We start from the raw sequence: 25,552 nt of genomic DNA, 5'->3' as shown, positions 1-25,552 counted from the left end.
ATTATAGTAATTACCTTTTACAACTTATCCATCTTACATATACTCCCCCTTACAACATGATTTCATACCTTCCATTTTTATCTTCTCCCTTTTACCTAATTTACAATTTTCTTATTCATATTCCCCCTCTTTGACATCAATGAAAAAGGTTAGAATGTCAAAAACTATCAAAAACAATTGTCAAAAACTTTGTTCTTCTACCTTAAACTGATAATATCTTCATGCAATCATCAAAACATGCCTTAATACTAGTTAAACCTTTTATCAATGTATCCTTGGCTAATCCAAAAAAGTTGAAAATTACACATAGGGCATATGATGTAATCTCAACTACATTAAGATCAGAGTATAAACAGTTTGAGTAGATGTCCTTGGCTTTGACACACTCCTCCAACTATATGTCAATAATATTTATCCTTAGAGCAATAGACTCTATGAATGTTGATACTCTCTTTAAAATTTGTTCCTTCCAAAGTTCTAGTTTCCTAATATCACAATTAATATTGTCCACTTGTCCTTCAAAGTCATTAATTTTACAAGAAGGTTGTTGTATCTGGCTTGATAGAACCTCTAGCTCACTTAGCTTACCTTCAATCTAACTATCAAGATCCTTGGTCAACTTATGAAATAAGGTATGCTTGATGTAGAATACCTTTCCATCCTATTGAAATTTTTGAAGTTCCTTGATACAAGCATAGAGATTTAGAAAATCCTTCTTGATATTATAACAAATGGTGCTAAATAAATTAGCATCATGTGAGATCTCTGCGTTTGATTCTACAACATTAAGAAAATTTGCAAATTCTTCATCAAAATATTTTAGCACTACTTGTAAGCTATATTTAGGATCTACCTCTATATGTTGGACTACCAAAGTAAAATTAAATTTGTCAACAAGCTCCATCAATTTTCTTTTTAGGCTCTTCGCTATTCTATTTTTTTCAATAAGTTTTGAGAAATATGAGATCAAGTTAGTTTGATCATCATCATCAATTGTCAGGCTAGCAAGAAAAAGTGGAGTACTAGAAGGTTTAGATTCATCTTCCCTTTGCTTCATTTCTGCTACCTCTTTGACTCTTCTTTCTTCTTCCTCTTTCTCTTCTCTTTCTTTTATTTCTTTTTCTCTCTTTTCTTCCTCCACTATTCTCTTCTTCTTATCTTCTTCAAGCTTCCTCTTCTTTTCTTCCTCAATTCTTCTTTTCTAGATTCAACAATTGTCAACAATGTCTTTTGTCTCTTTCCTAATTTAGTGGCTTTTTGCTTGACTCTTTTTGTCTTTGTAGTGATAGCTTCCACTAATCTTTCTGATATCCTCTTCAGCTCACTTGGTTGTGCATTTGACACTTCTACATATGGAATGGTCTATTCCAAAGATATCTATGCAATAGATACTGATAAAAGTTCCACATATGCTATTCCATGTTTCATGGTCTATCTTACTGCCTATGACTCACTTTAAGTCATATCAGCCTCCATTAAAGCTCTCTTCATTATTGTATATATCTTCTTGTGAGATCCCTTCTCTAAGGATGCCTAATGAGGGGATTGGTTAATCTCTTCATAAGTACCAGATCTATACTCAGCTTAGTCCTTCTCATATTTCAATATTAAATCAATGTACCCAACTGCTACTTCATCACTCAATTCATAACCTAAAGGATAAAGAAATGTCTCCCAAGGTTCTATTGTTTGAATATAAGTAAAATCTATATCAACCATAACATAGATATCATCTTTAAATCTTTCTACAATTGTAGGTGCAATTTTGAATCTTTTTCTCATCTCATTCTAAAATATTTTCATTATCAAATTCCCACTATCCAAGATTTTATGTACTAGATGTCTTCTACATACATCTTTGATTTTCTCCATTGTACATCTCTCGCTATTCATAATCATTGTGACTGACAAATATGAAAATCTCTTAATTACATGAAAAAATAAAATGATTTACTAATGACTAAAATATAAGAAGACAATTCTTGGTCCACTTGATTTTCTCCAAGTTTTGAAGAAGTTACATTCTTATAGTTTCACTAAGGTTAAGTTGTTCCTTCTCAACACATATCTTATAGACTACATAGATGAATCTAGTTAACAATTCATTAATCTTAGAACATGCACATATAGAGTAGGCAATGATTCTAGTCAGGAATCTTAAATCATCTTATTTAATGATGCTGATTACCATGGCCTTTCCATTATAAATTGTTTTTTTATAGATCTCAAATTTCTTCTTAACAAGTTTCTCACCTATAGGTACACTACCTTGTTTGCTAAGACTAGTTACCTCATGAATAAGGTCGGCTGAAATATCAACTACATTATCTTCCATCCATAGTTTTCCATCATGAATTCTACTTAGTATGAACTTTTTCCACTCGTCAATCTCCAATTCTTGGTAGAAATGATATTTGAAAAGATCTAGTTCTTCAAGTGATCTAAATTGGTGAAGTGGGCTGCAAATACAATATCTAGTGAATCAATTACCTACAATACCAATGTTCAAGTTCTAGAAAATCTTGCAAAACTCAAAAGAGTTTTATGAAAACCAAAGGAAATCTTATTCATTGAGATTGAAAGAATACATACAATGATGGAATATAAATGGCCACCATAACCATGAATTCAAAATGTTTATGTGGCTAAAATAAATTAAACAAAAAATTAAATGAAACTATTCAAAATTAGGTGTCTAATTACCCCAACTTGTCAGGGTCACATCTTTTATATCATAGCTCAGAATTCAAAACCTCTTATGTTATTTGGAAGAAGAACTAAAAATATATCTTTTGTAAGACATCTTGGCTCTTAGCTTAGGTCCTTGAAACCTTCTCTACAAGAACAAAAAGCTTTGATAAAAATTTTTGGAAATACAAGAGGGGTAACTAAGAGGGGAGGGGTAAATTAGTTACCACAAAAATAAATCCCCCATTCATTAGATGTCTGTACAAAATAATTTTTTTTGAACTGAATATTGTTGATGCTCAAAAAAAACACATAAAATCTTGTAACTTGGTAAATATTTAACATGCAAATCTTAAGATGTTATCTATGATTACCATTGCTTACTTAGTTACAAAAACATAAAAGAAAATAGCATGAACACAATTAACACCAAGATTTAAAATGGAAACCCAATTTGGGAAAAAACACCAATTGCAACTAGTTACTATTTTCATTCTTCTCAAGTGAGCCCTATTAGGAGCCAACCTTATTAAAGGTTAAAAAACACACTATTAGGTGTGACCCTATTAAAGAATTTACTCACCCTATTAGGAGTGATCTTGTTAGAGGTCTTTAGAAAATTCAATTAAATGACTACCTTGTTAAAAGATTTACAAATAGTTGTTAAGCCATCTTTGTTAAGAGATTTAGATCACCGCTACAATGATTAGAGAGTAACAATGAGATGACCTGATTTGAATGTAACTAAATTACTAATTACAAATCTTTGTTTTGGCTTGTATTTGATCATTTCTTGTTAAATATAGATTTTCTTCTCCACAAAGATATTATTTTTATCCTCCAAATTTTCTTCCTCTCTTCATCATTAAATCTTCAATACATTCATGATATCTTCACTCTTCTTGAATCCACAACTTGACCTTATATCTTTCATATTATCAAGTTGGCCCATATATAAAGAAGAATAACTTATGTTCATCACCATAGTTGGCAACAACTAATAGATAAATGAATTAAGCTTAATATGCCCAAAAAATAGAATCCTTTGTTAGTTTACCCTACTCAGTAGACACTAACTCAAAAGTGATTTCTTGCATTAACCAATAGAAGCTCGATTAAAACTGCAAACTCATAAAAATCCTTTGGTAACTAAGTGAGCTTAGTTAACGCTGGTTCCATCCAACTTGTCTTCATTAACCAAGTGAGCTCAACTAATGCTCGTATTCTGTGGACTTTCCTTTGATGCTCAAGTGAACTTGGTGGACACTACCTTTTGAACTAGGCAAACATAGGAATGCTCAATAGATACAAAAAAATGTCTTCACTACCTGAGTGAGCTCAACATATACTAATTGATAATGATATGACATGTGTGTAACATAAGAGACAATACACAATTAATCTTGTGTATCCAACATTCTCCCTCTTCAAAATTGATGGGAACACAACATGTCATAACATAATGAAATTTTAGAGAAAGAATAAAGTAAGGAACATATCCTTAGTTTCATTTAGATTCTCTTATATGATAACTCCCTCTATCAATACAAACTCTTTCTACCTTCAAATTTCTCCCTCTATGAAAAAGCTTACGTCTACAATAACTTCTACCAAGTTCACTCTCCTTTTGATATTAGCAAACTTATCCTTCAAACTTGTCCCTCTTACTTCTAAAAATAAATTTCTATTAGATATGACAGTAAACTTCTCCCTCTTTGACAACACATGCCAAAGAAAATAGCTCTGTTAATATTTATCTACCTTAAGTACTAGTTCATTTATAATATTCCCTTGCCAATTCTACATCAACCGATTGATCGTCAATATATTTTGGTGGATGCATCACTAAACTTCATTTAGTGAGATTCAAATAGGGGAGTGACCCCTAGCTTACCTCTTAGATATAGAAATGCATCCTTAGGTAATGTCTTGGTGAATATGTCTCTAATCTATTCTTTTGTGTTTACATATTCCAATCTGACTTCTTTATCCCCCACCAATTCTCTTAGAAAGTGATATTTTATAGCAATGTGCTTTGTTTTGGTATGCATCACTGAGTTCTTTGATATATTGATTGCACTAGTGTTATCATAGTATATGAGTAGTGGATCCTTAATCTCTATCTGCATTCCTATCAATAGTTGTTTGAACCAAACAATTTTTGAACAATTAACTATTGTTGCCACATATTTTGCCTCATTTGTGCATTGAGATGTAAAATTTTATTTATTGCTTGTCCAAGACACTAGTCTTTTACCAAGAAAGAATGCTCTACCACTAGTTCTTTTTCTATCATCAATACTTTCTGCCCAATCAACATTAGTAAACACCTTCAAGTCTTAATTGCCTTTAAGTTTGCACCATAAGCCATAGTCTTCAGTACCTTTCAGATCTCTTTGGATTCTTTTGATTGCCATCATGTGATTTTATCTAGTATTTAGTAAGAATCTTTCCACCATACCATCCGCTAATGCAATATCAAGCCTTATATGCACTACATACTAAAATTTTCCAATCATTTATATGTATGTAGTCTAATCTACCACTTTGGAACCATCATTTTTGGAAATCTTATGTCCATTAGACATAGGGGTTCCAACCAGTCTAGAATATTCCAATCCAAATTTCTTTAGTATCTGCTTGATATACTTAAGATTGAGTGATGTAGATACCATTTTTGTTATGTTGTATCTACAACCCAACAAAGAATCTTATCTCACCAAATATGGACATCTCAAATTCTTTACTGATTTCTTCTAAAAATGCCTTGCATAAGTCATCATTTCCTACAAATAAAGTGTCATCAACAAATATTTTGGCCAACACAATCTTCATGTCTTGTCCTTCTTTGATATATAGACTATTATTAGTTGTTCTTTGAAAGCCAATCTATACCAAGTAATTATGAAGTCATTCATACCAAGCTTTAGAATCTTGCTTGAGACAATATCATGCTTTGTGTAACTTGCAAACCATATCTCTTTTTCTAAGATCTAAAAAACCTTTTGGTTGTTCAATGTAGACATCCTCATTAAGAATTTCATTCAAGAATGCAGATTTAACATCCATTTCATAAATGTTAAATCCTTTGTGTGTTGCATATGCTAGTAAAGTTCTAGCACCTTCTAATCTTGCAACACAAGGAAAAGTTTCACCATAATCAATACCTTCCACTTGAGAATAGCCTTTACATACAAATCTTGCTTTATTTTTGGAAACTTCTCCATCTTCATTTAGCTTGTTTTTAAACACCCACTTTTTGCCAAATATATTTTTATCCTTAGGTCTAGGAACAAGAGTCCAATTTTTGTTCTTCTCAATCTATTCTATCTCTTCATTTATTGCTTCAATCCAACTTTCATTATCCAATACATCTTTAATATTTCTTGGTTCAAATTCAACAAGTAAACATGTACCTTTTAACTTGTTTCTTGTCATTGGTCTATCAGACCTGTCTCCAATGATATGATCAGGTGCATGATGTGTTCTTACATATCTTGCTAACATAGGTTCTTTGGGTTTGGAATGAGTTCCATTATTTTCATCATGAACTTCAATGTTAGGCTTGGGTCCCACTATCTGTAACTCAGGTCCATCAAACTTAGTTTGAACTAGCTTTGTAGCCTCTAACTATGACTCAAGTCCTTTAGACTATGACTTAAGTTGCACTATCTGCAACTCATTAACTATTGGAGATTTTGGTAACTCGGGAGATGAATCCTCCTTTCTTTTAGATAGATCTAGTAGGGTATCAAGTTCATAGTAGACAAATCTTCTATAATCCTTTGGCTCCTTGTTGCTTTCTTTTTCACTCTTTTCTACAAACTCATCAATTCTCACATGTGCACTTTCTATGATTTAATGAGTAGACAAATTCAAAATTTGTATGCTTTACTTCTCTAGGAGTATCCTAGAAATATGCCTTCATCACCTTTTACATAAAATTTTCCTTTTCTAGATTCTTTCAAGATATAACATTTTCCTTGAAATACTTTCAAGTAACTTACATTAGGTTTGTAGCCATACCATAGTTGATAAAGAGTTTTATTTGAATTTTTCTTCAGTTGTACTCTATTTAGGGTATGAACTAGAGTGTTGATAGCTTCCTTCCATTATTTGATAGCAATATTCTTTTCAATTATTAGTGTTCTTGCACAATCCATGATGCATTTGTTTCTTCTTTTAGCTATACCATTCTATTGTGGTATACCAGGGCTGATGCTTGTCTCTTAATTCCTCTTTCAATTTAGAAATTATTGAATTCAGTGGAGATGAACTCACCACCTCTGTCTAATCTTAAACATTTCAACTTCTTTTTAGTTTGTTTTTCTACTCTTTCTAGATACCACTTGAACTTTTGAAAGGCTTCTGATTTCTCTTTTAGATACATTATAGTCATTATTCTTCAATAGTCATCAATAAAAATAATGAAAATCTTTTCTCCATTGTAACTCTCTATTCGAACAAGTCCACATAATTTTTATGAACAATCTCTAATACTTCTTCTAATTGATTGCTTTTTCTTCTAAAACTAGTCTCGCCTATCTTACCAATTTGGCAATTCTTGCATAAACTCATATTAGGTTTTTTTCAAACTAGGAATACCTCTTCCTCTTCTATGTTTACTTATCTTAACCAAATTATCAAAGTTTGCATGACATATTCTTTTTTGACATAGCCAAGTTTCTCTACTTGAGCAATAAAACATGAACATTCACTGAGATCAAGATAAAATAGATTAACTTTTATTTGCTTGTCTAATCCAAGAAAATTTATTTTTCGATCTAGTAGTTTAGCCTATCTATTCATGAATTCTACCTTGATTCCCATGTTATTCAACTATGCCACACTTAGTAGATTATTCTTTAGTCCTTCAGATCAATAAGCATTGTCACATACAAGTTCTTTAGTTAATAAAATAGATCCTTTTCCTTTTATATTATAATGTTCATTGCTCTCAAATCTCACACTACCTCCATTATAATATTCCATGTGCTCAAATTTTTTTTTATCTCTAGTCATATGATGTGAGAAGCCACTATAAATAATCCATATATTATTTTTCTAACATGAGAGATACATTTCATCTTATCTCCTTCATCATCAGATTCATCTTCTATAGCAATATATACCATTGCATCTTTACTATTATCAAAATATTTAGCTATAAAACAAGATTTTTTACCTTTGTCCTTGTAGTCCTTGAAATTGTAAGAATTTTCCTTAGGGAAAAATCACTAAAGATCAAGGAACTCAAGCACAAGCATAGAAATAGACAAAAGGAGTATGATCAGAATGAAAATATGATATTCATTTGATGTGAAAGTACACTAGGAGTACCTGTATATAAAGGTTTTTGGAATGCTTCTAGAATGCATAGGAATCAACAACATGATAAGTCATACAACCAGACACATGTCCACTAGTGTGGGTTATCCTCCATTCAACACAGGAGTAAGTGCGATGACAATAGGATAAGACTTTAAAGGTGTAGTAGGAAAAATTATTTTGTAGACATCATGTGCTAAAATAGGAGTGTGAACAACTATGTTGTCTACATGAAAACTTAATTAATTATGCAAACTCTAGTGTTGTCAACATGACAAGTCATAAGAGTACAAAAAATCCTACGTGTCTCACGTAAGAAACAATAAAATAATGCATAATAATAAAATAATGTATTGATCTAAGTAAACTTAAGTAAAGTATAATAAATAAATACTTATTTATTGTTGGCATTAAGTTATGTTTGCCATTATTGACAACACTTGTTCATAATTCTATATTGTTACCAAGTTCATCACTTAGTCTCCAATATATACCGAGTATTCCAAAAGCTACCAAGTGAAAACAAATAGTGTTGTCAGTTGTTGTGATGTGAAGCCACTATCTATGAAGTGATAGGATGAACTATATTTACCAAGTGAAAGAAAGTTAAATATAGTATTTAGTATCTAATGAGTGACACTACATCTATCGAGTCTCCAATGGTCACCAAGTTCAAAGCTACATTATGTGATTAGTATGGACAAAGCCCCTACTTCTACCAAGTGCATGACAATGCCATGTAATGCAGTAGATTTTGAGTATCAAAAGTTCACCAAATTAGCTTACAAAACTTGAGTTTCTACTATTTGACCAACTCAGTAATATTTTGTTTACTTGTATATTAGCTGACATTGTAATTATAAATATTAGAATGGTATATATATGTGATGTATTGTACCATACCAAAGTATAAAAGAATGAATAAGTGAATGTAATAATGTATAATACTAAGTAGATTTTGATGAATATAAATGAGAATCAAACATAGGGTAGAGTATTCAATAGGGTCTATAAGGAGCACTTATGTTATATCTATCACAAGAGGTGATATGTATTCAAGGATCTAATCAACAATCAAGTTGCAAGTTAGATCTATTGTTTCATCCTAATAGGTGAATCAATTTCTAAATCCTTTATCAAAGTAGACTTAGTAGTCTTTCTTTAAATCTCTTAACAGAGTGCATACTTCATTGTATGTTTGTAAAACCTCTAACAAGGTGGATCTAGCAATCCAAATTGTTGTTAACAGGGTAGATCATTAGAAGTGATCATTGTGAGCCTTAATAAACAAACTTTATACTACCATATTGAATTTTTGTGGGTATCATCCCCACCCCTATTTTATATTCTATTTGGAAGGTTTCTTGGTATCATAAATGTTTATCTTTTAGTTTCTTATGCATGTAGTAGATTAAATGAATTAATGGTGAATTATTTATATTTTTAAGTGGTGAATTAGTTTAAAGTTTTGAGGTAATTGATTCATGCCTCCCCTCTTAGTAACCTAGCTTGTCTTTATTATTTCTAATAATTGGTATCAGAGCATTGTGGTTCTTAGGATGAAGCTTGACAACTTGAGGAAAGATCAAGGACAATGGAGATATTTAGACTTGACAAAGCTATTGATAATGAGAAGCTAGATTTGGAGATGGCCATAGCTCAACTCAAGGAAGAAAAAGAGAATCTTTCCCAATCCTTAAAAAGAAGGAAGGAACTTGCAAAACAAATGAATGACCAGTAGTATGTTGAAAAAAAGAATGAAGACTTTTTCCCCTCAAGCAGTTCAGATGAAGCAAATGAGGCAATCAAAGAACTCATAGAAAAGAATGGCTCTTTGCAAGAAGAGGTAAGAAAATTGAGAAGAAAACAAGAAATTCAGTCAATAAGAATGTGTGAAACCTTGGAACAAAGGAATAATGCAAGTGAAGATTTGGAGGCATGAAACAATGAAACTCTCTTTGGTAAGAAAGTCTTATCAGTCATCTCTCCAATGCAAATGAGCAAATCATTAGTCTGAAATCTGAAAATGAAAGGTTGAGAAATGATTTAAGCACTGAAAGACAAATCAATGAAAGATTGAAAATTGATCTAAATTCTAAGAAGCAACTCAATTAAAGGATAATAAAATCCCAAGTAGATATGGATCAATTGAATCAGCAAAGTGAGAAAAATCTGTATAAAAAGGTTTAAAGTAAGACTTGGATACAAAGAAGATGGTGAATCTTCCAAACAAGGTGCTCAAAGGAATCAAAGACATACTTGCAATCATTGTGGTAAGATAAGGTCATAAATGAAACAAATGTTGGAGCAATGGAAATGGAAAATTCAATGGAAAATCCTACAATTGTATTTCACATGGTCATAAAGCTAATGAATGCAAAGAGAAACCAAAGTTTAAAGGTAAATGTCACAAATGCAAGAAACAAGGTCACAAGGCATCTGAGTGCAGATCTAAACCATTCAATCTAGCTAAAGAAATTGTCAAGGCAATATTTGGTTGGGACTACAATACTTGGTGTAGATGTCATTACTATAGAGAAGATGGACACATTGGCATAAACTGTACAAGGCATCATTTGAGAAAGAAGGATACTACAATAAGATGTTATGGATGCACTAAACTTGGTCATATAGCTAAGAATTGCATGAATATAGGTAGGCTTGAAGATGAAACTAATAACATGAAAAAGTAGATGAGACATCAATGGATTCCCAAATTTACCAAGTAAGCTAGTTCAAATGATGGTCATGTCACTCATGAAGTGGATGACTCCAACATTTCTAATTAAATTCTTAAGGAAGAACTAGAACTGTATTCTCAGGGTCATATCTCAATTAATTCCAATGAATAGAAAGAAAAAGATCCAAATCAATATCTAAGATATAGATGAATCACAAGAAATTAGTATTCACCAAGTAATATTAGGTCATACTAAGAAAGGTAGGTCATAGAATCTACTAAGCTAGGTTAGGAGTAATAATTTTTTTGTTCAATCACCAATTACAAGCTTTTACTGAGCATAGTTAGTGGATGATATTTTTTCATGCACTATCTCATTGTGGCACCAAGCATTAATAGAAAATTTTCATCAAAAAGGGTATTATTTAGCTTCATTTTTCACCACAACTTTAGTATACCTAGAGCAGAGCAATCTTTAGTGCATCCAAGAAATCTTGAGTAAATTTGTAGCAAATATTTTTTGAAGAATTTTTCTCATTTACCAAGCAAAAATGAAATCCAAAAGTAGCAATAGAAGCAAGACAAAAAGAGGTTACAAGATGTTGGTGAAAGCCATGGAATTGAAAGCACCAAATTTCAAGTTGGTACCAACAGTTGTAGAGTCACTAGACCCAAATGGAGGTCAATCACAAATTCCTCAAAAGGTACTCCTTATTAACAATATTTGCACTCATTTTAAATGTACTATGGAAGAAATTGGAACCCTAGAGATGGATAGTGCCCTAGGAGAAATGTGTGTTGATGGATCTTTGAAACCTGAGCATAAGTATCTAGAGGTCAAAGGATCAACCCATATCCCACATTTGCTGAGGAATTTCCAAGTGAAATAAATTAGGTATATTCTAAGACATGTGCACAATGGTTAGTTATGGTTAGAGCAGCCTGTGTTGACCATGAAGAAAATGATTCATAAGATCGTGGGTCTCCCTATGCTCAACAAGGTTAAAACAACCAAAACCCTAGGTCATGAAGAGCTTTGAAAGAAAACCCTAGCCAAGTGGGATAGCAGAGGTTTGAAGATTAGTAATGTATATGACATGGAACTTAGGTTTGCAATTCACATAATTGCACATAAGATATATAGCTATATTCAATTGAATAGTGTGCCATGCAAGACCATGGATCTGGCATACAAGGTTGTGAAGAAGAATATAGAATTTGATTTATCATATTTATTGTTGAAAAAGTTAAAAAAGAACATGGACCACATTAGGACATCAAAGAAAAACCCTCATAAATTTGGTTCTTTGCTAACTTGTCTTTTCTTTTATGTTCAAAAGTTTTTCCCATCCAAAGGTTTAGTTTTATGGAGCAAACATATTCTGATTGTGTATCACATTAATGAATTCATTACAAAAATGGGTGAAAATTTTTAAACTATTATGGATAATTATTTTGAAGTTTTTAAGGAGAAGAAGAACAATAGGTTATGAATTCCTCCTAAACTAGTTGAAGATTATAAAGAAGATGTATGCTTCATGGTTGATTGTGATAAAATTTATATCAAGGTAGTCAGGCCTAGAATTGCATGGATGAAACCTCTTCCATATGGGGTCAATATTGATGAAACCAAGACATTATTGAAGTCCTAGTCAATGAGCTAGTAGATACAAAGCTACCTATCTTTGGAACCTATGAAGAAGAAAAAACTAGAATAGAGCTTGAGATCAAGCTACCTTAGGCAGTAAACAAAGGTAAGAGGAAGATAGAAAAGCTGAAGACTACAAGTGCCCCTCTTATGATTATTGAGGGAAAATGAGAGGATGAAGAAGAACCAGAGGATGAAGAGTAGGAATCAGAAAACGAGGAAGAAAATGTAAGAAATAAAGGCAAGGTGATTATAACCAAGCCAACTAAGGCCTCCATAGTTGTGTTTACTAGGAGATCTAAGAAGAAAGGAGGTAGTGAGGTTTTACTTATTAAGCCCCCTGTCACCTTCCAAGAGAGATTGAAGTAATTAGAAGAAGGTGCTAGTATTAAAAACCTCAAGGCATTAAAATTTGAAACCAAGATAGATGCAAAGAAGATGCAAATTGAGGAGCTAGTGTTGTCAAAGATGGGAAAATGGAAATATTCCCCAGATCAAATTGTGCCATATATTTCCAATGACTTATTAAAAATGTTGAAACCATGATGGGAATCTGCTACTCAAACTATAAAGGACATATTTGAGCAATCTTTTAGATAGTTGCTACCAAATCTTACTAATGCAAAAAGTTAAGGAAGTAATGAAGAAAAATGAAGAGAAAACGATGATGAGATTTCATACTTGTTTGATTTTGGTCAAATATATTGAGCATGTAGTTAACAATTCTATAGATATATAGAAAAATGTTTATAATTTTCATAAGACAAGTGAAGACATAGTTGAGATCAAAGATGATGATGATGAGAGTGACAATGATGAAGAAGATAACACATGTTGTGTCACTTTTGATGCTGAGGATTATCAGGAATTGAAGGATGATGTAGAAGAGAAAGACAAAGAATCTAATGAGGAAGATAAGGAAGGAGATGAAGAAAATGATCTAGTAAGGAAAGTTGCACAAGTTATAGCCTCCCTTCCTCACTCTCCTCCAAAGACTACTACATCATCTGGCATGGAGATAGCTTCATCATGTGTGATTGTAACATCAATAGATATATCATCTACTAAATTACCCTTTGCTACCTCTTAGGTTAGGGTATCATCAATTGAAGTGTCAGGCACTTCATCTACCAAGCTATAGCCCTCTTCTTTAGCTACCAAGTTATGAACTTCATTAGAAGCATCTGCAGTAAGTTCAACATCTTGTTCTATAGTTTTGACTACTACAACTTAGCTTGTACAATTTTTTGTTCGAGTATGTTCTTCTATTGCAAGTACTTCAGTTAGCACTCCACCTTTTATTAATTCAATTTTGGATTCTTTTAGCACTTGTGCAAGTATTTCTTCAGTTGATCCTATTCAAGTTTTTATAGCTAGTCCAACTATCTCTACAATTGTCTCTGTTCATAAGTCCAAAGCACTAACATTAGAAGAGGAACCCAAGCCACCACATAAACTTCTAATTACTGGGAAAGAAATTGATTATCATATTCATTTGGATAAAGAAATTGAAATCCCAAAGTTAGATTTCATTACTACTATAGTTGAAGAAGTGAGATTGGTTAGACAACTTTTGGAATAGAAAGCAAGGAAAAAGTAGTTAAGAGATGAAAGGGATAGGGAATTTAGAATAATTGAAAGTGCAAAGAATATACTAATAAAGGCCATAGGTGTTGATGTGGATTCCTCTCAACACATTTTGTTGCAGTTAGAGGAGGTAGTGCAGAAGTTTAATGTGGATTCTACAGGATAGAAAAAGTTAATTGAAAACGTAGAGAAAAAGTTTGATAATAAAGTGCTTGAGCACATTACTCAACATATTGCCATAAATTAGGTAGAACTATCCTCCATTTTGGCTAACATTGAAAATTCTTTTAAAATTGTAACATCATTTTTTTCTAAGCTATGTGATGTTATTGAGTTCACTAAGGAGGTAAAAGAGAGATTGGATAAGATTGATGAAGATATGAAGGCTAGTGCTCAAAGGTTGTAGCTGTTAGAGTAAATAATTAATTATTAATTATTAATTCTATTTACTGAAGCTTACTTAGGTAAATGCATTTCATTTATTAGTTGTAGTCTAGGAGTTTGTTATAAGTTCTTGACAATATGAGAGTTTTTTCTATTCTAAGTCATACTTATCTTCTCACTTTGTTCGAGGACTTTCCACCTCATGTGGATGTATGCTTAGTTGTCACACTTATCTCCTAGGATCTTCTAGCTTCTTCTAGGAGATTCCTAGAGCTCTTCATATTCAAGCTCCCTCATTATCTTTTAACATCACTTTTTAGCATATTGTAAATACATATTTTCTTGTGTTTGCATATCTGGTTGTCTCTCATGTCCATTTAGGACTTTTCCCTTGCTCCACGCATTTCCTTCCTTGGCTTCCCTTTGATAGGTTTTTGCATGCAAGTGTTCTTGGGCATCTTCAAAGTTGGATTTTATCAACTCCAACATAGTATTAGAGAATTCTTCCTACTACTTCATTGAAAGATTTTTGAAGCCATGATTTGAAGTCACAAACCCTAGTTTGTTTGTGCATTTTTCTTCAAATTAGGGGAACAACAATTTTTGGAAGCACATTGGGCCCAAAAGTACACTACCATTGGATCCAAAAGGCCATTTTCAATTAGGATTAATATAAAACTTGTTGATTTTGGAGACAAGGCGCTGGGAGGTAAAAAATTTTAAGGTGCAAGGCTCCATACGGACGATTGTTTTGCAAAAATAAAAAATAAAAAAGGTGCAGAGCGCACCGCCACAGCTCCACTCAGTAGCCACTATAGGACTGCCTGTGCACCACCTACACTCTACCTAGATAGACCATGCCTCTTAGCCACCTCCTTAGTCGATGCAGTGGTGCTCACAGGTTCCTCTACCAACATTTTTCACCGACTCGCTGCTCATCTATAACCCTCCACCCAGTTGTGCACTCGCTTGTGCCCTATTAGCTCCACTTCAATGCCTCATTAGGAATCCATTATACCCTATTTTCTACCTAGTTAGCTTCTATAGAACTGGTACATGTGGTCCTACTTGCATGTACTTTTTGTATAGCCAGTGCAGTCTCCCCTAACACATGGTAGGGGTTGCCATGTGGCTCTTTGCCACATGGCATCCTTTTTGTGGTGATGGCATTCAAGCTGTCAATTCTAATGTTGTAAAATGATGATGTTAGCATGATGTCAGCACTACATCACTCACCTTGCTTGGACATCTCCAAGGTCCTTTTTGATGTACCTTCAATGTTTTGGCTATAACTTGAGCATACAGAGGTATTTTTCCAATCCAAAAGAAGTGCTAGAAAGCTGGTTCTGGGAAAGAGACATTGGTGTAAGTATTTTTAGGCTTTGATAATTTTTTGTGACCCATTTTTTTTTAAAGTCCAAAGTTTTATTTTTGACTCTGGCATGTATATCTTTTGCATCTCATGTCAGTTTTTTGAAAATGTTATATTTTTGGAAAGCCGGTTCTATCGCCTTTTCAGAAATGTAATTCTTTTCCTTATATTTTGGCCCATGCTCTTTTTATCATTGCTTTGGTTTTTTTGTCTATGGTGGATATCTTGGGTGTTTAAGGTTTGAGGATAATTTTTCTAGCATGGTTTCCTTTGTTTTGGGCTGTACTTTGTTTTGTTGTAGCTTTTTTTAAGTTTTCATCATTATAGCTATCATTTTGAAGCACATTTATGTATCACACTAAGATAAAGTGCCACTCTTGCATTTTGGGGGTCATGAACATTGTTTTTGAGTTAGTTATACATGCACTATTTTCATAAAGCACCATGGAGGGGGATAGTTGTATACTATTTTAGGCCTTCTCCCTTTGTCAAGTGAGTGTCCTTTCCATGATATTAGCCCCATGCAGTGTCAGCGTGATTGTGTCTTTATAGGTGATTTTACCTCTTCCTCTTTCATTTTTCTTGGTTCGTCTGTAGGAGACTTTGGCCCGCCTTCTCAATTGCCTATCATCTCACCTTGTTTGCATTAAGTGGGGGTTATGCTATTGTTCCAATGCATCCATGGTTTGATGGTTTGATAGTGTGAGCTATGTATTCAGTGGTTGAACCTATATACAAGGTGATTGTAGTGGCTAGCTACCTATGCATTTCGATGAGATGGATCATCTACCATATATACACGCTCAATTTGTGCCTTCTTCTTCCATGGAGGTTCTTCAAATCAACATTTCTCTTCTTGATGGAAAATTTCTGGCTTCTTCATGCTTTAGTGATGCTCTTCATGATCACTCCTTATTTTTATTTTAGGGGACATTTCCTAGTTGGAGGCTTGTTTAGTTTTTCACTAGGTTCTTACCTCTTTTTTGGGGAGGGTTTTTCCCATGTGGTTTTCTCTCTTTCTCCATTTATAGAGGTTACATCTTTTACTTTTTACATGGGTTCCTAACATGGCCTTGTTGTTGGGACCCATTTCTACATTTCTTAGTTTTGTGAGCTTAAGGAATTTCCCTAAGTTGCACTTAAGGGGGGGTGCTAGATTAAATAATTTATTATTTATTATTTATTCTATTTACTTAAGCTTACTTAGGTAAATGCATTTCATTTATTAGTTGTAGTCTAGGAGTTTTTTATAAGTTTTTGACAATATGGGAGTTTTTTTCTCTCCCAAGTAATACTTATCCTCTCACTTTGTTTGAGGACTTTCCACCTCATGTGGATGTATACTTAGTTGTCACACTTATCTCCTAGCATCTTCTAGCTTCTTCAAGGAGATTTCTGGAACTCTTTTTTTTCGGGCTCCCTCATTGTATGTTAACATCACTTTTTAGCATATTGTAAATACTTACTTTCTTGTGTTTGTATATCTAGTTGTCTCTAATGTCCATTTATAATTTTTCCCTTGCTCCATGCTCTTCCTTCCTTGGCTTTGCTTTGACAAGTTTTTGCATGCAGGTGATCTTGGGCATCTTTGGAGTTGGATTACATCAACTCCAATAGTAGCTTGACCCTAGCTCAAGCTCAACACATTACATTAAAGTGAGATTTCTATTAGATATATAGGCTAAACTATTGAGAGACGAAGGAAGGATTAGAACCACATTGATAGACATCCAAAACATGATCCTTCGAATCATGGACATAATGCAAATGCATATTGCATATTCAAAGTTATTGGTCCAAGATAACAATCTCTCAATTGCAGAACATATGATACAACTCTCAATAGAAGTTCAAGTAGCTCTTCATACCTGAAAAATTTTGCAAGAGAATTGGGATAAGACACTAGCTCTTATTCTCAATGTACATTATGAGTTTCTCTCATATTTTGGTGTCTCTCTATGAATATATTGAATAACTCTTGGCATTATTTTCAAAAAGGGGGAGTAAGAGATATTTTTTGGAGAGACAAAGGGGGGAGAGAATATATTGATATATGTATAGTATAAAAGGGAGAGAGACTATATGTATAATTATGTAAAGTGACTATGTATATATTATATCTTATGTATGGGGGAAATATGTGCAAATGTATATACATTAGCATTATAAAGATAAATTTTGAAAAATGAAAAAAACAATAAGTTAGTATACATAAGTCTTGGCTTATAAATGTTTTTGTCACTAATGCCAAAGGGGGAGATTGTTGGCATTAAGTTATGTTTTCCATTAGTGACAAAACTTATTCATAATTTTTTATAGTTATGAAGTTCATCACTTAGTCTCTAGTGTATACCTAGCATTCAGTGGTTGCCAAGTAAGTTTAGTAGTTCAATAGTTCATATCAAGAATTCTAGAAGCTACCAAGTGAATACAAATAGTGTGTAGTCTAGCAGCTATCATCGAGTAGATAGTGGTCACCGAGCTTTGTAGTATTTACTAATTCATCAGTTGATGTGATGTGAAGCTAGTATCTACCAAGTGTTGGGATAAGCAATGTTTACCAATTGAAAGCAAGGTAAATATAGTATTCAGTATCTATTGAGTGACACTATATCTACTGAGTCTTGAATGGTCACCGAATTCAAAGCTACATTATGTGATTAGTATGGACTAAGCCTCTACTTCTACCAAATGAATGATGATGGCAAGTAATGCAGTGTACCTTGACTATCAAAAGTTCACCAAGTTAGCTTATAGTTAACTACTATTTGGCTAACATGGTAATATTTTATTTACTTGTGTTTTAGCCGACCTTGTAATTGTAAATATTGGAATGGTATATATATGATGTATTGTATCATACCAAACTATCAAGGAATGAAGAACTAAATGTAAGAATGCATAATTCTAAGCAGATGTTTGATGAATGCGAATGAGAATCAATGGTAGAGTAGAGTATTTAGCAAGGTCTATAAGGGGCAGTAAAGTTATATCTATCAGAAGAGGTGATTTGTACTTCAAGGATGTAATCAACAATCAAGTTTTAAGTTAGATCTATAATTTCATCCTAATAGGTGAATCAATTTCTAAATCCTTTAACAAGGTAGACTTAATAGTCTTTCTTTAAATCTCTTAATAGAGTGCATACTTCATTGTATTTTTGTAATACCTCTAACAAGGTGGATCTAGCAGTCCAAATTGGTCTTAATAGGGTAGATCATCAGATGTGATCATTGTAAGCCTTAACATGCCAACTTTGTACTATAGTATTGAATTTTTGTGGGTATCATCCCCACCCTAGTTTTACTTTCTATTTGGAAGGTTTCTAGGTCACCAAATTTTGTGTCCATGTGTCATAAATGATTATCTTTTAGTTTCTTATGCATGTAGTAGAATAGATGAATTAATGGTGAATGATTTATATTGTTAAGTGGTGAATTAGTTTAAATTTTGAGGTTATCAATTCACCCCTCCCTTCTCACTAACCTAGCTAGTCTTGATTATTTTCAACAATTTACACCAACACTCCTCCTTAAGTGTAACTTAGGGGAATGCACTTAAGCTTATGAAAGCTAGGCTGACATTCATGATGGGTCTTGGTTAATAGGCCATGTTGGGTACCCATGTACATAATGCAATGCAATCTCTCATAAAGCTTAGAAAGAAGGAGCACCTCACGGGAAAAACCCTCCCCCAAAAAGAGAGATGAAAAGACAAGATGCATGGATGGATAGAGTAATAAAAAGTCCCCCATTATGATATACATAAAGTATATATAATAAAGAAGTGTGAGAAGGAAAAACCCAATAAAAGGAAAAAGGCCCCCCATAAAATAGAAGAAAAACGAGACAAGGTAGTCGCCTCCCTCAATGTAGAGTGTCGATCAGTGATAGCTGCTCCAATTTAGAAGCTGATCCATGACTGCTGAATAATGTTACTCCCCTTTGGAAGAAACAATGGTAGAGGTAAAAATGAGATGCTTCCCCTATATGTAGAAAAAATCCTAAAGATCTACGGTGGTCCTGAAACTTTCTCAACTGTCCCTATGTCGATATTGATTGTCACCCCTTCTAACACTATTAAAATGAATGATTTTAGATTTAGCATAGATGAATGTAGAACCTATCCCAAGGAAAAAACTATCTCCTTAAATGATAAAGTGACCTCTTGCAAATATTTTACATAAGGATCCACAATCACATAAACCTATGAAGATTGATCATGTAGAGAATGGACAAGAGGGTTAGAGTGACCTGTTGCAACAACTGAAGAAAAATCTTCATCATCAAAGAGAAGGTGTACATCATCAATGATGTCTCCCAAATTTTCTATGTGTGGCTCCACAAAGAGACCTAAAATATCTATTAGGAATTCATCACCTAATGCTGGAGCTAGAAGACTAGGTCTACCCTACCGTGTTAGACCTATCACTATAGAAATGGATGAAGTATTCACCTAAAAAATGAGAAGATGAATATAATCAATGATGTCTCCCACATTGTCAATGTGAGACTCCATGGATAGACCTACAATATCTAGAAGGAAGTTGTCCCATGAAGTTCAAGTAGGAAGACATAATGTTTCTGGCTACACTGAACCAAGAGCATCTATGGCTAGAACTAGATCAGTAGAATCAATAGAAGTATCAAAAGGTGAGATCTCATTTGGAGGTGGAGGAACCAATATTGAAGCTGCTAAAGATAGAATGTCCTCTAGAAATTTATGAACTAGTGGATCTCCAAATCCTTCCCAACGAGCCATCCAAACATCATGAGGAAAACTTTTCATTATAAGAGGAGCAAAAGATTCCTTACTCATACTTCTATACATAAAGAGAATAAGAAGATGAAGATAATCTTCCCAATTTGGATTAGGTAGCAGTATCTTTGAGCAAAGGAAAGGAATCACTTCCTAATGTTCTCTTAGATTATCATGCATCAAAGTACTCCATTTCTTATAGTTCCTTGGTGTTAACTTTGGTGTTAAACTAGACTAGCATGTGTGGTAAGACTCCATGACATCAATGTATGTATGAACCCTGCCAAAATGAAAAAATAGTCAACAAACCCCACCTAATATATGATTCAATGCTTTATGTGGTCCTCTAATTTTTCTTGCTACAATTTTCTTTTGAGACTCAAATGTGATATTAAGCATTATCACTCAAATGAACAACAATTTTGCAAACTAATCAAAGCAATACAATGTAGAAAAGGCCCTAAGTTTGAGAGTGATATTATTCTCCACATAACCATATAAGATGATTGTAGATCTAGAAAATAGACAAAAACTAATACACTTTCAAAAAAAATAGATCCTATTTTCAAGTTCAGATGAGCTCATATGAAGCATTTAAATTTACAAAATGTAAGATTAGATAGGTAAAGTCACCAAAAGATGCAATTTCTAACAAATTTGTACACCAAAACCAGAAAAGAACTATGCCATTCAATCCTTTTTAGGAAATTCTAGCCAAAAGAAAAAAATTGTACCTAATTTGGAGCCTGAATGACTAAGATATAGCCTGCCAAAGTTGGACTATCAAATTAAAACTCAATCTAGAGAAGGATTGGATTAGAAAATGACAAGATTAAATTTGATAGTCAAACAACCATCATAGTAGTTCTAATTTTCCTCATGATGATGGTCAAATGATCATCAAATTTGAGATAGTGAATTGCTAACATTAGCAAAAAAAAAGCCTCTTGGGGATGATGCGGCAACTGTCTATCTATATAGATGTACAGACTCTATACAAATTGACCAGATGTTGCCTATGATTTTGTTGACATGGCAAGGATGTTGTTGGAAATCCAAATGTCACCATACACTGATGTGTCCTCTATTGACATATGCTATCTACATGGTAGAGCTCTAAGCTAGTTGATGACATTTTGTGGGTTTGCAGGGATGCAAATAGGGTTGATGTGGATCGGCTTATTTGGACTGTTGGGTTAGATATGTCTAGTCAGAAAGAAGCCACAAGAAAATGTAGATAGTACAAACAAATTATTGCGACAAGAAAATGAGCACCGTCCACAAGGTTTTTCAATACCAAAAATGTTTAAATGGTTTTTGGGTTTATAAATACCAATGCTGAAGGTAAGGTTTTGTGAACCCCATGTAAAAATTTTGTCAGGGGCTTGAAGTGCTAATAGTGTGTGTAATAGGTATCAAAAAGTAGGGTTTTAGTCCAACATTGATGTGTTGGGCTGGGCCAATTTGAGTAAGGAACATTCATTTGATTTAATGTGACTAAAAAATGAGCAGTACCACTGAATATTGAAGATGATGATGGAATATTCCCCTTGTAGAGCTCGGGATGTCACTATTTGTTTCATGCAAAAAAATTCTATATAGGCCCTATCAAAATTGCAAATTGGACCATTTGGTGCCTATTTGCAAAAATATTTTGCCTCAAAATCAACTTTGGCCCAAGATAGGCAAATTTGTAGCAGATTTTCACTGAATCAACATTTAGGATGCAATGGTGAGCTTTGTTTTGGCTCTAGACATACCCAATTTCTATGGATTCTCTAGATCTAGGTTGAGGTGCTGAAGCAAGACTGGTCTCAAATAACTATGTTAAGAGAATCTCCTTTAGCTCTAATACCATGTAAAAATTTTCCTTAGGAAAAAATCACCCAAGATCAAGGAACTCAAGCACGAGCACAATAGTAGACTAGAAGAGTATGATAAGAATGACAATATGACATTGATTCAATGTGAAAGTACACTAGGAGTGCTTGTATATAAATGCCTCTAGAATGCATAGGAATTAGAAACATGTTAAGTCATATGACCAAGAAAATGTGTAGCAGGTGTAGGTTATCCTCCATTAAGCACATGAGTAACTGCAATGATGAGAGGATAAGCCTACAAAGGTGTGGCATGCAAAATTATGTTGTAGAAACCATGTGCTAAAATATGAGTGCAAATAATTGTGTTGTCTACATGAAAATTTAGTTAATTATCCAAACTCCAGTGTTGTAGACACCATGTGTTGAATAAGAGTTGCTTACTCTAGTATTTTCAACATGGCAACTCATAAGAGTATGCAAACTCCTAAGTGTGTCACCTAAGAAATAATAAAATAATGCATAATAATAAAATAATGCATTGACCTAAGTAAACTTGAGTAAAGTGTAATAAGTAAATACTTATTTACACCAATAGAAATCCTTCTTGCCTTTCCACTTACTATTTTTATTTTCATCTTTGTTTTCTCTATTTGGACCCCTTGGAGTAATGTGACCAACTTCTTCACATGAAAAATAGATCAAAGGAACTTTTCCTTTGTACTTTTCTCTACCTTTGGAATACTTTCTTGCAAGTAGGGCTTCAATACCTTCAAGATCAGTGTCTAAACTTTCTTCTGATTCTTCTTCTTCACTTCTTCATTGACTAGACTTTGATTTGTTATCATTTTTTTTGAGTGAGAGTTTAGCTTCAAATGTAGACTCAATAACTTTTGAACTAGGAAAATAGATATTAAAGTTATCTAACTCAAAAAATTTCAATCTTCCAATGGGATAATGGAAAGATATTTTATTATTTGGATCACATCTCATCTCTTGAATAGCAAAAACTATAATTTCATAAATAGGAAAAAGAGTTCTAAGTACCTTGCTGAAAATTGTTTTCTCTTTAATGTCTCCTCCAAATGGTTTGATTGCACTTACACTTGCTTTGATTTTTCCACATATTTTGCAATATTCTGATCTTCTCTCATTTCATCTGATCAAACTAACCTCTAAGACTTTCAGCCTTGGCTCTTCCTACATTTTCATCTCATCTATATATGTCCTTTAGCTTGATCCATATTTCATGAGTTTTTTTGCAATCTTTGACTTCATCGAATTCAGCATAAATGAGATGCAATGTCAATCATCATGATGCTATTCTTCTTTTTAGCAATATCTTCAATTGATAATGTTCTAGTGGGAGTCATATATTTAGCATCAAGATATTTGCATCCAAAATCACTTATGGTAGCTAGATGTAGCCTCATAAGTCCTTGTCATGCTACAAAATTGTCTTTGTTCAGCTTGGGAATTTCTCTTCTATAAGACATCTTGATATTTAGCTTATGTTTATGGAACCTTCTTTGCAAGAACCAAAAGCTATAATACCAATTATTAGAAATATAAGATCAGTAACTAAGAGGGGAGGGGTGCATTAGTTATCACAAAAATAAATTCTAGATCACTTAGATGCCAGTAAAAAATAAAACTCTAAGAAATGAATATTGTTGATGCTCGACAAACACACATAAAATGTTCTAACTCGGTAAGTACTTTGTTGGTGTTTGAAAATACTAAATGGTTTTAAAATATACCACTGAGAAACTAACATATCTAGGGGTAGCTAACTCCCATTTTCAACATGCCATTTCTAACAATAGTCCAACTATAAGGCATGAACCTTCTTCTACTTCAAGTTCTGCTAAACCTGGGTGGGTAGACCTCAGATTCAAATGATACTATACCAATGCAAAAACATATCCTTGAATCTATTAAGTAGATTTTACCCTTATATTTCCTAAAGGCTTAGGCGGTAACAAATAAATGCATTAGAAAATTAAAAATCTATGGAATGCACAAGCTGAGTGATGGTTAAACTACTCTAGCTCTTCAACATAAAATGTAAAGATAATTTGAATTTAATTTTGATTTTATGTGCATGGGGAAAGAAGATGAAAACTAAGTATGGAAAAAAAACTAATGATCCTATAGCTGATCAGTGCCTAATCCATTAGGCAATTAATGAATCTGCCTCATGCATTTTGGATATCTGATACTTATTTATATATTCAGATATACGATCTATCTGTTCACCTTGTAAATAGACATCAATGTTCAACTAGATCTCATTCTTACATGATATCCCCCTTAACAAAACTGCAACCTCTTTAAATCTTTAAAGCATTTACATAATTCCTTGAATTACAAGCAATAATGAAGCAATATACAGCCTTAAGGGACTTTAATTATGATCTAGGCTCTTTGTTCAAAGACCATAAAACATCATAGCTCAACTAAGAAAGGAGACAAGATTTAGACTAAAACTAAATAGCTACTGCTCGCTATGCTAGTTTCCTTGAAATAACACATGAAATACATGAAATGACTCAAAAATCACCAAATAAACCAGATTGTACAATAACATATGCTATCATAAAAGAGAGAAAATGGCAGGAATGAGAAACTGATGGGATGGAAAGGGGGTATCATAGCCAAAACAAAAGCTTCATGCTCAAGAACTAACACATCCTAGGTCTTCCATTCAAAATTCATCAATTCCAAGGCTAGTTCTACTAACTTTCTTCATTTCAGTGAAAACTTTCCAAAAATTCCAACCCTTACAAAAGAGAAGAAGAAAGTATAAAAAGCAAGAGAGTAATTCTCGGATTCAATTTGTAATTGACATCTATCCCCTAGGAAATCCTTCCCTAGAAGCTAAAAAAGCCTCTCTCTACCTTCTCTCTATAACTGCTAATCATATCTTTTCTATTTTGCCCCTCCAAATGCAAAATATATTAGTAAAGACAAATATCTACTAATGAACCTGGTGTTGGAAATGATTGAGATGATCATAAGAAAAGTTGTTGGAATGAGATATGGAATTGATAAAGAATGTTCTCAATCATTGTTTTGTCATTGATGTCAAACTTGCTACTTGCAGCAATGAAAATTGATTTAGTATCCAAATACTACCAATTAGTTGATTTTCAAGGAGGAGGCAATCAATAAGATGTAACTAGAACACCTAGAGAAAGGTTGAAGTTATGATGTTGTAATGAAGTGCAAGGATCAACTAAGCCATTGATGAAAAAGTGTATTTGATGACATACTATAAGATACAG

The sequence above is a fragment of the Cupressus sempervirens genome, chromosome 4 (genome assembly GCF_028749045.1).
Source record: "Cupressus sempervirens isolate cs-2001-9-10 chromosome 4, ASM2874904v1, whole genome shotgun sequence".
Classification (NCBI taxonomy): domain Eukaryota; kingdom Viridiplantae; phylum Streptophyta; class Pinopsida; order Cupressales; family Cupressaceae; genus Cupressus; species Cupressus sempervirens.
This window is presented reverse-complemented; position numbering follows the sequence as displayed.